General features: G+C 35.7%; 1 protein-coding gene across 14 annotated transcripts in view; it reads left to right on the forward strand.

The window, feature by feature from the left end:
* The window catches only part of PPFIA2 (PTPRF interacting protein alpha 2), a 481,936-nt gene that overhangs the window by 290,768 nt on the left and 178,303 nt on the right, over positions 1 to 12,865 (forward strand). The window lies entirely within an intron of this gene.

Genomic DNA, 12,865 nt, shown 5'->3' on the forward strand with positions numbered 1-12,865 from the left:
GTCAAATATCTGTTAAATTAGGAAATTGTTACAAATGAAGCATTGTGCCCATGTTTAGTGGCATCACTGAATCCACTCTTTTGCTCTCATTCATGACATTAAGAAAGTATTTTATAATCATCCATGAGATTTACATTTAATTCTTTCCTTTAGAATATTTATTTCCTTGGTTGTTTGTCTACCAATGAACTTGAGTCATTGGATAAGATATAGATGAGTGATAGATAGATGGATCTCAAATTAAATGTATACAGGCCACCAAAATAGCCCCATCTCTCTCTGTCTCATTCCTTCTCTCTGATAATTATTTACAAGGAATACCTTTTTTCAGAAGTCTGTTCCAGGAATGTAAATACAGGTATTATTATTACTAAACAATTTAGCAAAATCTTCCTCCTTTTAAATACTTAAGCAAGTGGGAGGTCAGTGTCCCTAATTATACATTTTACCAAGAGATTCTTAACAAAATAATACTTACATTTGCATTTCACATACAAACAAGTATACATTTACAACCATGCTAAAAATCTTGTCTGGTACCAACTCCCTTGTTTTTTAAAATTAGCTAGGCTAATTAAATGAGCTTCTATAGGCTTTTGTTTGTTCTAGGTTTAACAATTTAAATTTCAGAAATAATGCATTTGCCATTTTCACAGATGATTTTGGAGTTAGCATCCTTTAACACTTTTCTTTATGTAATCTATTCTTCGGAGACTTCATACATATCTCCTTCATCCAAGATTTCAACCATGACTCCTGTGAAAAAGAAACCAAATCTATAACTCAGTGTTCATGCTCTTTTCTGAGCTCCACTAAAGATTTTAAAAATTGGTTTGGCATCTTCAAGGGCTCTGCTAATGTTTGTATAGATTGTTCTCTGCCACAGGTGTCCAGCAAGCGTTAATCAAGGATTAAACCAGTTTAAGATTTAATAATGAAGACATGCACTAAAGGGACTGTAAACATTTATAGGCACCAATTTCAATTTTTCTAGTTAACAAAAAGTTGCCATGTGGGCTGATGGGCCTCCCTAGGTTTCCCTAGTGGCCCTAGATTCTCTGTGGCACATTAATGAAGTGAAATAAGGAGTCTTATTAAAAAGAATATGAGATAACTATATGTTCTGTTCTGAAAGCACCAAAGAATTCTATTATGGAAAAAGGAAGAAGTTGCACAGATTGCTCCCGATTTTGCACAACTACAAGTAATAGTAATACAATTTTAAATAATTAATTACTTAAGAAAATAATGCATTATTATAGGCCTAGAAAAAAAACAAGCCAAACTGTTACCATTAGTTGCCTTTGGTGTTTGCAAACATGTACTATATATTTCTATAGTCTTTGATTTTTTTAAGTAACTTTCCATTATATTTATAAATAAATGAAATAATAAACATTTTAGAGTCAGATGCCATTTTCCATATTTATTCTATTGGTAAATTAATAATAGCAATAGCTAATATTTATTGAGTGCTTTAAATCTCTAGGCTTTAGGCTAAATACACACATATCAGCAGAATAATACTGGAAGTTCAGTTCAGTTCAGTCACTTAGTCATGTCTGACTCTTTGCGACTCCATAGACTGCAGCATGCCAGGCTTACTACTATTATTTTACAAGTGAATCCAGAGAGATTATTTCTCCTAATGTACCACTATTCTCTCCTACTTGAAAGTGTGATTGTCTTTGAATTTATCTTAGCTCTATGCATTCAGGGGGTTTCAATCCATGCATTTAACCTTATCCACAGTCTATCCTGCATTCATTTGTTCTGATTTTTCCATATACATCGAAACCACCATGGTTCAAATCTTCCTTATTCTCAACTGGGATATTACAATAGGGTTTCTGCTGTATAATTCTTCAAGGATAAACCTACTAAGCAAAGCTCCATTCATACTGATTATTATCATAATATTTTCTGATATATAATGTAATCTATGCCATATTAATATACTACTAACATAATGATAGAATTTACATATTCAGTTCAGTTCAGTCACTTAGTCATGTCCTACTCTTTGTGACCCCATGGACTGGAGCATGCCAGGCCTCCCTGTCCATCACCAAATCTGGGAGTTTACTCAAACTCATGTCCATTCAGTCAGTGATGCCATCCAACTATCTCATCCTCTGTCATCCCCTTCTCCTTCTGCCTTCAATCTTTCCCAGCATCAAGGTCTTCTCAAGTGAGTCAGGTCTTCCCATCAGGTGGCGCAAGTACTGGAGTTTCACCTTCAATATCAGTCCTTCCAATGAATATTCAGGACTGATTTCCTTTAGGATGGACTGGTTGGTTCTCCTTGCAGTCCAAGGGACTCTCAAGAGTCTTCCCCAACACCAGAGTTCAAAAGCATCAATTCTCCAACGCTCAGCTTGCTTTGTAGTCCAACTCTTACATCCATACATGACTACTGGAAAAACCGTAGCCTTGACTAGATGGACCTTTGTTGGCAAAGCAATGTCTCTGCTTTTTAATATGCTGTCTAGGTTGGTCATAACTTTTCTTCCAAGAAGTGAACATCTTTTAATTTCATGGCTGCAGTCACCATCTGCAGTGATTTTGGAACCCAAAACCAGAAAGTCTGCCACTGTTTCCACTGTTTCCCCATCTATATCCCATGAAGTGATGGGACCAGATGCCATGATCTTAGTTTTCTGAATGTTGAGCTTTAAGCCAGCTTTTTCACTCTCCTCTTTCACTTTCATCAAGAGGCTCTTTATTTCTTCTTTGCTTTCTGCCATAAGGGTGGTGTCATCCACATATCTCAGGTTATTGATATTTCTCCTGGCAATCTTGATTACAGCTTGTGCTTCTTCCAGCCCAGAATTTCTCATGATGTATTCTGCATATAAGTTAAATAAGCAGGGTAACAATATACAGCCTTGACGTACTCCTTTCCCGATTTAGAACCAGTCAGTTGTTCCATGTCCAGTTCTAACTGTTGCTTCTTGACCTGCATACAGATTTTTCAAGAGGCAGGTCAGGTGGTCTGGTATTCCCATCTCTTGAAGAACTTTCCACAGTTTGTGGTGATCCACACAGTCAAGGGCTTTGGCATAGTCAATAAAGCAGAAATAGATGTTTTTCTGGAACTTTCTTTGCTTTTTTGAAAATTTACATATTTATGAATATTAACAATATAATGATGCCTACTACTAGACCTGTAATATACTATTGAGCACCTCTTCAGTGGTCCTAGCCTAAAAGTCACCTTTAACTCTTCTCTGAGTCATTCTAACATCTTGTTGAATTATAGTATTCATTGTTTTTGAAAGCAGTCAACATTTTTCCTGACTCTAAATCTTACTTACATTAATGTCTCTCTTGGAATGTATCCACAACCCCAATTCACCCATTGAAATCATACTTCCCCATTTAAACTCAAGTTCAGATATCACCTTTTTAATGAAATCTTTTATGATTTCTTGCCAGCAGTCATTGCTTCTTAGTTTAAATTGCTTAATCTCATTGCTTCAACATTTGTTTTGACTGTTAAACAAGTATTAGAGTTTATTATATACCTGTCTAAGTCTAGATTGTTAGTTCCCTGAGAAAGTGGGCTATGTCTTGCTTATTTGTTCTTATTTCACTCAGTACAGTGATATAAACCTTGTGATCAATATATATTTGTCAGCTTGCATTGTATAGAGTTCCTTATATTTGGTGTTTTCACATTGTTCCTTGGGTGTTTCCTTAATTAGGTAGTTGGAACAGCCTTCATCATGCTCAATAAACAGCGCTATATTGATCACATGTATTAAATAAGGGTGTTTGTCCTTTCAAAATATAATTATTGAGTAACTACTGTATGCAGAAAATTCTGTGAGTCTCTGATGGTAGAAATAGAAAAAAATGAAATGATAAATAAGCATTATGCAAATATTTATATGGACTTCCCTGGTGGCTCAGTGGTAAAGAATCAGCCTGCCAGTGCAGGAGACTTAGGTTTAATCTCTGGATCAGGAAGATCTCCTGGAGAAGGAAATGGCAACCCACTCCAGGATTCTTGCCTGGGAAATTCCATGGACAGAGGAGCCTGGCAGGCTACAGTCCATGGGGTGTCAAAGAGTCAGAAATGACTTAGTGACTAAGCAACAATAATAAAATGTTTATATAATTTGTCCTCCAGTGATGAAGACAAACATATAAACATATAAGTAAAATGTAATTTAGTACAAAACTAAATAAATATAAAATAGAGACTCAAACAAAGTGTGAAAGAGCAGAGAGATGAAGGGTATTCATTCTGCACCAAATTATAAGAGAAAGTTTCACCCATGAAGGAAGACTATGATTTGGCTTCAAAACTGTGGGGAAACATTTAAAACTGAACACACAGCATGATTAAGGAAACCTGAAATTGCCTGTTTCAGAAATAATGGATGGTATTGTATTGGTAAGAATCTAGGTATGAAAAGATGTGGAAGAGGAAGGAAGAGAGGATAATAGGACTCAGATGCTAGAAAACCCTGAATGCCATGCTCAGAATGTGGAATTTCTCTTTATGAAATTAAAAAGCACTGAAGGTGTAGTTTTGTTTTTGTCTTGTAGTGTTTTATTTTTGGTTTTGGTGTTTGTGTTGGTAAAGTGAAATCCACTGAAAATGTGTACTTTTTTTTCCTTTTTATAAACTATGGGGTTAGGATGGAGTAGAGCTGGAAAGTGGACAATCTGATATGGCAGCTGACATAATGAAATATGATTTTGAGCATGATATATCAATTCAACAGACATTTATTGAGCATTTTCTGTTTACCAGCCATTATATTAAGTACTGGGTGTAAATATATTGATAAACTCAGATATTAATAAAGCAACAGTTTTTTCAAATCTGTTATGGAAAATAGACATGGTAAAAACTAATTATAATGAAGAGTTACTATTTAAGGGGCCTAGAATCTCAGTTTGGGAAGATGAGAAAATTTTTGAAGTTGAATAATGGTAATGACTATATAGCAATGTAAACGTACTTATTGCCACTTAGCTGTACACTTAAAATGTTTTAAATGGCAAATTTTATATACTATTTATCACAACAAAAGCTAATTATAATACAATGATACTAAAGTGAAAATGAAACCGTAAGCTTTAGTAGTAATTAATTGTATGGAATGAATGAGGAAAAGCAGATGGTATTACAAAAAACTTCCTAGAGATATCCTGCCATTTACAACATGGATAATGATGAACTTTGAGGGCATTATGCGAAGTGAAATAAGTTAGACAAAGAAAGACAAATACTGTGTGATCTCACTTATATCCCGATTCTAAAAATGTCAAACACACAGAAAGACTAGATTGGTGTTGCTAAAGGCTAGAGTTTGGGGAAAATGGGGAGATGTTTGTCAAAGAATATAAACTTTCTGTTATAAGATGATTACGATTAGGAGATCTGATATACAGAATGGTGACTATAGTTCACAACACTCTTTATCAGTTCAGTTCAGTTCAGTCACTCAGTCATGTCCAACCCTTTGTGACCCCATGGACTACAGCACTCCAGGCTTCCCTGTCCATCACCAACTCCTGGAGCTTGCTCAAACTCGTGTAGTATACCTGAAATTTTCTAAGAGTAGGTCATAAATGTTCTCAACACACACACACACACACACACACACACACACACATGAATGTGAAGTATTAGATATGTTAGTTAGGGCTCCCCTGATAGCTTAGTTGATAAAGAATCTGCCCGCAATGCGGGAGACCTGGGTTCAGTCCCTGGGTTGGAAAGATCCCCTGGAGAAGGGAAAGGCTACCCACTCCAGTTAGTTAAACTTATTGTGGTAGTCCTTCATAATATATACATATATCAAATATCCACATTGTATGGCTTAAACTTGCAAATGTTTTTCATCAGTTATATATCCATAAAGCTGGAAAAAATTTTTAAATATTCCTAGGGAAAAATATTTACCTAGAATTTTGAGGGTGACTACAACGAGTTTGTCAGATGAAGCTGGAGGAAGAAAAGAAAAGCAGGCAGTATTAGAGACGGGGACGAGGCTGCAGAGAAAGGCAGACCTGAGTCTGGGATGCTTGGAGCCTGGGCTTTGTCCTCTAGACAATGGTGAATCAGCAACAAGTTTTTTTAGAGGGAAGAAATATAATCAGATTTTTAATGTTGCAGTCTAGCATACAAAAGTTACAGCTAAAAAATATATGTCTGAGTCAATGTACTGTGTTTATAGTTCAGATAAAAATCACTACTGCTTCTTGAAAGAAACAGGACTAGTGTAGCAAAATACAGAACTTGAACAATCTGGCATTTCTAAAGTTCTTTTACTAATGGGAAATACTAATAAATGAAAGAATCAAAACAACATTGTAAATAAATACATATATGTAATGAAAATTTGCTGTTATTTTATGCCTCTTTGAATAGCCCCACAAGGGCAGACTGTATTGTTAACATTGAATACATCTTCCAGGCCATTGTCCTAAAAAAGTGAGTCCAGATTCTTTAGACAGAGAAAATGCAATCAAGTCTTTATTTCTTAAAGAGTACTTTTGTTACTGCTTAAAACTGGAAAACTGCAAAAAGAAAAAAAAAAGTACAATAAAGGGAAGTGCAGAGGAATAAATAGATTACATTTTAACAATGTGTTCTGATTTAGCAGAAGCCCGTATGCTTTTTTAATTATTTAATTAAGTCAGACAAAATGGATTATTCAGAAGCTACAGTAAAAGTTCAATTGACAGACTAATTTCACTGAGTACACAGCTGTACTTATTTTAAAAGCTTTTCTACATGATTGTATTATATCTAAAAAGAACTGGCACATTTAGTTGTAGACTGTATTTTTATGTTGCTTTTATTCTATGTTTTTATTTTATTCCAGCCACTGAATCTATCAACTTTCAATAAGAATTATCTTAAGGAAATTAGCATTTAATGTTATTTCATCTACAACCAGCCTTATTCCTGAAGTCTTATTTCCTAAGGAAAAATTAAAGAACTTTATGGGCAAACCAGGTATCATTCACATTCAGAATACTGGATCAAGATGATGAGAGGGGCTAGAGACAGCAAATTCACATTTGAGGAGTTTATGGAACCTTGGAATATGGCCATTGTTTTAAGTACATTATACTTTTAATCATCACTACAGTCTTTTGAGTTAAGAACCAGTACTGTATTGAATCCATGGATGTGGAAAAGGTATATAAGTACAGGCAAAGGCGAAACCTACACCAAAAAGTAGTCAAGAGTCCTTGAAGCAAAAACAATGATAGAAAGAGGGAGAGAGAGACAGTTTTAAGTGTAGACTGGATGTGTCAGCAGCATCAAATGTTTCATAGAAAGTTGTGAGATTATGTCTAATATGAGGTTATTAGATTTGCAATTAGAAAGTCTCTGAAAATGTTTGCAAAGACATTATAGTAAATTGTAATGGAAGGAAACTATAATGGCACTAAAATGGAATGTCTGTGATGAAAAGAATTTGAGTAAATTAGAAGTCTAAAAATGGGAGACATTGAGGAATACTCATCTGAGAAGTTTGGCAATGAAGGAGAGAGGAGGGTGAAAGCTAAATAAGTAGGCAATATTCAGCGACAGTCTGTTGAAGATAGTTACAGCCACTACAAAAAGGAGAAAGAAGGGATTATTGATGGACAACAGGGAAGAGGATAAGAGTGATTTGGAGATCAATGGCAAGTAGTAGAACTCCTTCCTTTGAGAATTGTGGGAAGGAAAATGGAATGTGTAGTAGAGACACGAATGAAGATTTTGATCTGGAGAGGAAAGCAGACATAGGAATTTTATCAGAGGGTCATCCCAAGGAAATGGATTATCTGCTAAGGAGGGTGGAAACAGAGTTACTTTTGTGAGTTTAAAAAGATTGAGAATACCATAATGTAGAATATGGCAAAGAGTCAATAAGACAAAGCAAGGACAATTTGGGGTAGGATGGTAGACTCAGAGGAAGCTCTCATTAAGTTACCCTCGCAAATTAAATAAAGCCAGCTTCCACAGCACTTATGAACTGAAACAACATGGATTCATCATGGCATTTCCTTATCTAAATCTATGAAGTTATGTTATTCATCATAATTTGAAAGAAAGAGATATAAATATGAAACTAAAGTTGTCTCAGGTGACTTTGGTTCAGAGGTAAAATGTTGTCCTAAAACTTGACAGGAGTAAAATTCAGGAAGCTTCTGAAATTCATGAGCAACTCAATATTTAAATAATTAGAAAATTTGGTAAAGATAAACCAAAAGAACCAAGGGGAAAGTGGAAAAGTGGTTGAGCAGTACTTAGAAAAATTTGCCTTGGGGGAACTGATATAAATACTTATCGAAGTTTGTAGGATCACTTGTTTGCAGAATTAATGAAATGACCAAGTAATTTTTCTCTTTAAATTAAACCTGCCATTTCTGTGAGTGGAAAAGTCCGGATATAGAAAAGGACACCACCGAAAAAGTTCTTGAGTTAAATTATTTCATAATCCTAAAATTGATAATTATTTACTTTGATAGACCTTTTGCCAGTTGCTCATTTTCTTGGTTCATTTCATTCTCTCTCTTTCCCAGTTCTATGAGATAAAAGCAGATTTAATATTTTATGTCTCTCACTGCCTTTATTAAAATGATTAATCTCAAAACAGCTTTCTGATTTCCTACATGTTTATGTATACAACATATCCTAATTCAACTGGTTGGTTTATTTTCGCCATTAGTAAATGAAACTTTTCATTATCAGTAAGTTCCTTGATCAACTTGAATTCTCAGTCCAACAGAAAGTCTAATGTAAGTTTCATGTTTTATTAGCTTTGAAGCAAGTCATCATGGCTCAGGGTGTTTTTTTTCCTAGCTATTTATTTGCATTTTATTTTATTTGTTTGTTGTTAATTGAAGGATAATTGCCTTACAGTATTGTGTGTTTCTGCCATCACCATGAATTAGCCATAGATTTACCCATGTTCCCTCCCACGTGGACCTCCCTCCCACGCCCTCCCCACCCCACCGCCTAGGTTGTTAGGAGCCCTGTCTGAGTTCCCTGAGCCTAGAGTGAACTCCCATTGGCTGTCGATTTTACATATGGTAACGTATGTTTCCACGTTACTTTCTCCACACATCCCACCCTCTCCTTGCCCACCCCACCAGCCGTGTCCATGAGTCTGTTCGCCATTGCTTCTCTGCAAATAGGTTCATCAGTAAAACTTTTTAAAAGACAACAGTGTTTGCCTAAGATAATGGCATCCTTGCAGCTGCAAACTTAGATCCCTTGAAGGTAATGAAAAATCCTCTGACATGGTGTGTTTAGATTGTCTGCAAACTATTATGGGTTTCCATAAAGCCACTTATTGGGAACCTACTCTTCCTGTTGGACTTGTATCATTTGGAGTTAGAAAATTGTGTAATTCTTAATTGATTTTATTTAATGGAAGCGTTTAATCATAGTGAAGGATGTGCTTTTTTGCTTGATATTGATAAACTCAAAGTTTCAGCATTGTCAAACCTATAGTTGTTTACAAAGGCTTACAATTCCCTATGACACCTCTAGATGTTCCTTTATGATGATACTGCATTATGAACATTAAATATAGAAACTAAATTACCCAAATTATTATCATCAATAGAAAATGTCTTCTTTGCTGTTGATAATTGTACTGTTCCCGTACAAAGAATGTTTCCCAAATAGAAAGAAGTCAAGACATCTCACAACAACATGTGTTAAATCTCAGCAGTGAAAAGAGAGCTGAAGAAACTGCTATTTGCTACTTCCATTGTGTTCACTATTTTCTAGACCTGTGTGAAGCAACTGTTTAAAATATAGTTTAAAATTGTCTCCTGTTGTTTATGAGACGTTTGACATCTGTCTTCAAGTCTTTTAAAAGTCTCTGTTTTTGTTAGAATCTTTTCTTTGATCAAAGTATAAAGTTTGTTTTTCTTGTGATAGCAGACTTGGTTGTTTTATCTTTGCACATGGAGATCATGAATTACTTTTTTCTATTAGTAGTAAAATCATGCTTGATATTAATATTAATACTTTGGTCATAAACATCATAATTGATGGATATTATTTTACCCATGTGTTTATTAGCATATTCTTATTTACTTTAAAGCTAAAAAGTTGAGCAAGATTACTTATCCTTTTTTAAGTATAGTACTGAATTTAGTAAGAGACAAGGTACAAAGTAAAAATTAAAAAAGAATATTAAGTTCACATCAAAAGATTTCAGTTTGAGTTGACTCCTGTATGTATCACTTATTGATTCTATGACCCGTGGTAATTTATTTAACCTCTGCACCTAAGCCTTTTCATCTGTGAATTGGAATATTAATAAATTTTGGGCTAGCCTATCTTTCAAGGGAGTAATGATATTTAGATAAAATAGTGTACAAGGAAACACTTTGTAAACTTGAAGTACTTAAGTTGTATTACTTTTATTAGGTTTAAAAAGTGAATATTAGCTAATTAGTTAAATAGATGAAAACTCTCTTCTGTTGACAGTGCAAACTTGATGATATAATAGCAGTGCTTTACTTGAACTCAGAACAAAATCCCCTTTTATTAAAGAAACAAAAAATATATTCATTCATAGGATGATTCTGTAGCACTACATGAATTTTATATATGACTTTTCAATTTACTCATTTATTCAGTTTGTAAAAATAATAACACCTGCAAATTTGAAGGAGATTATTGTGTGCCTGGCATTATGCTAGGCACTGTACATACCCCCCATTAAACACAGACACACACAGACATATTTTTCAGTTAATCATTACAACCTATGAGAAAAGTATAGTTATTACTTGCATTTTGAAACTGAAACCTCAAGGAAATAAGTGAATTGTTTAGCATGTTGTCACTACTCAGCAGGGATCCAAAGCCAGGATATCAGAAGACTTCAGATTTTAGTGTTTAACGGTAGGCACACGATTACCTGGCCTTTCTGTTAATAACAAGATTTCTTTATATATGAAAACTGTTTCTAAGTCAACAGTTTACTTATTAATAGTTATTTAAATTCATCATGACATCTTTATATTTGTTGTGTTTCTATGGATTACTTCAAGGATCGTGGCTTCATTATATTGACAGAAAAATGTAACAGGCATTAGTTAATGACATGCATTAAATCAATTGGGCTTTCCTGGGTGGTGCAGTGGTAAAGAATCTGCCTGCCAATGCAGGAGATGCAAGAGACACGGGTTTGATCCCTGGGTTCAGAAGACTGCCAGAAGTAGGAATTGGCAACCCACTCCAGTATTCTTGCCTGGAAAATACCAAGGACAGAGGAGCCCAGAGGACAGTAGTCCATGGGATCACAGAGCCAGACACAGTTTTCAGTGTTCAGCAACTGAACACACACATACACACACACAAATCAGTTAGTTAAATTAATATGCATTTGAACTGCCTTATATTGTGTTGAAGTTACACATTTAACTGTATAGAAAAAAGCACATTAAAACATCTAGATGCTATTTGCAATTATTTGGATAAATTTGATTGCTAGATTTTAGACCTTGCATCTAAATGTTTTCCCTTGGTGTAAACTACAGTATGACTCTGCCTGGAATCCTGAAGTAAACAGCATGAGAGCATCATGGTGGTTGTGTCCAATTCTTTATGACCCCTTGGACTGCAGCTGTCTAGGTGAACTCTGGGAGTTGGTGATGGACAGGGAGGCCTGGCTTGCTGCAGCTCATGGGGTCGCAAAGAGTCGGACACGACTGAGTAACTGAACTGAACTGGACTGCAGCACATCAGGCTTCCCTGTCCTTGACCGTTTCCCAGAGCTTGCTGAAACTCATGTCCATTGAGTCAGTGATGCCATCCAGCCATCTCATCCTCTGTCATCCCCTTCTCCTCCTGCCTTCAATCTTTCCCAGCATCAGGGTCTTTTTCCAGTAGGTTGGCTCTTTATATCAGGTGGCCAAAGTATTGGAGCTTCAACCTCAGCCTCAGTCCCTCCAATTAATATTCAGGACTGATTTCCTTTAGGATTGACTGGTTTGATCTCCTTGCAGTCCAAGGGACTCTCAAGAGTCTTCCCCAACACCACAGTACAAAAGCATCAATTCTTCAGCACTCAGCCTTCTTTATGGTCCATCTTCACATCCATACATGACTACTGGAAAAATCATATCTTCTACTAGATGGACCTTTGTTGGCAAAGTAATGTCTCTGCTCTTTACTGCGCTGTCTAGGTTTGTCATAGCTTTTCTTCCAAGGAGCAGGTGTCTTTTAATTTCATGGCTGCAGACAACATCTGCAGTGATTTTGGAGCCCCCCAAAATAAAGTCTGTCACTGTTTCCACTGTTTCTCCATCTATTTGCCATGAAGTGATGGGACCAGATGCCATGATCTTCATTTTTTGAATGTTGAGTTTTAAGCCAGGTTTTTCACTTTCCTCTTTCACCTTCATCTACAGGCTTCTTTATTCCTCTTGGCTTTCTGCCATAACGGTGGTGTTATCTGCATATCTGAGGTTATTGATATTTCTCCCAGCAGTCTTGATTCCAGCTTGTACTTCATCCAGCCCAGCATTTCACATGATGTATTCTGCATATAAATTAAATAAGTTGACAATATACACCTTGATGTACTCCTTTCCCAGTTTGGAAGCAGTCAGTTGTTCTATGTCCAATTCTAACTGTTGCTTCTTGATTTCTCAGGAGGCAGGTAAGGTGGTCTGGTAATCCATCTCTTTAAGAATTTTCCACAATTTATTGTGATCCACAAAGTCAAAGACTTAACATAGTCAATCAAGCAGATGTTTTTCTGGAACTCTCTTGCTTTTTCAATGGTCCAACAGATGTTGGCGATTTGATCTCTGGGTCCTCTGCCTTTTCTAAATCTAGCTTGAACATCTGGAAGTCCTTGGTTCGTGTACTATT

The sequence above is a fragment of the Cervus canadensis genome, chromosome 25 (assembly GCF_019320065.1).
Source record: "Cervus canadensis isolate Bull #8, Minnesota chromosome 25, ASM1932006v1, whole genome shotgun sequence".
NCBI classification, from domain to species: Eukaryota; Metazoa; Chordata; class Mammalia; order Artiodactyla; family Cervidae; genus Cervus; species Cervus canadensis.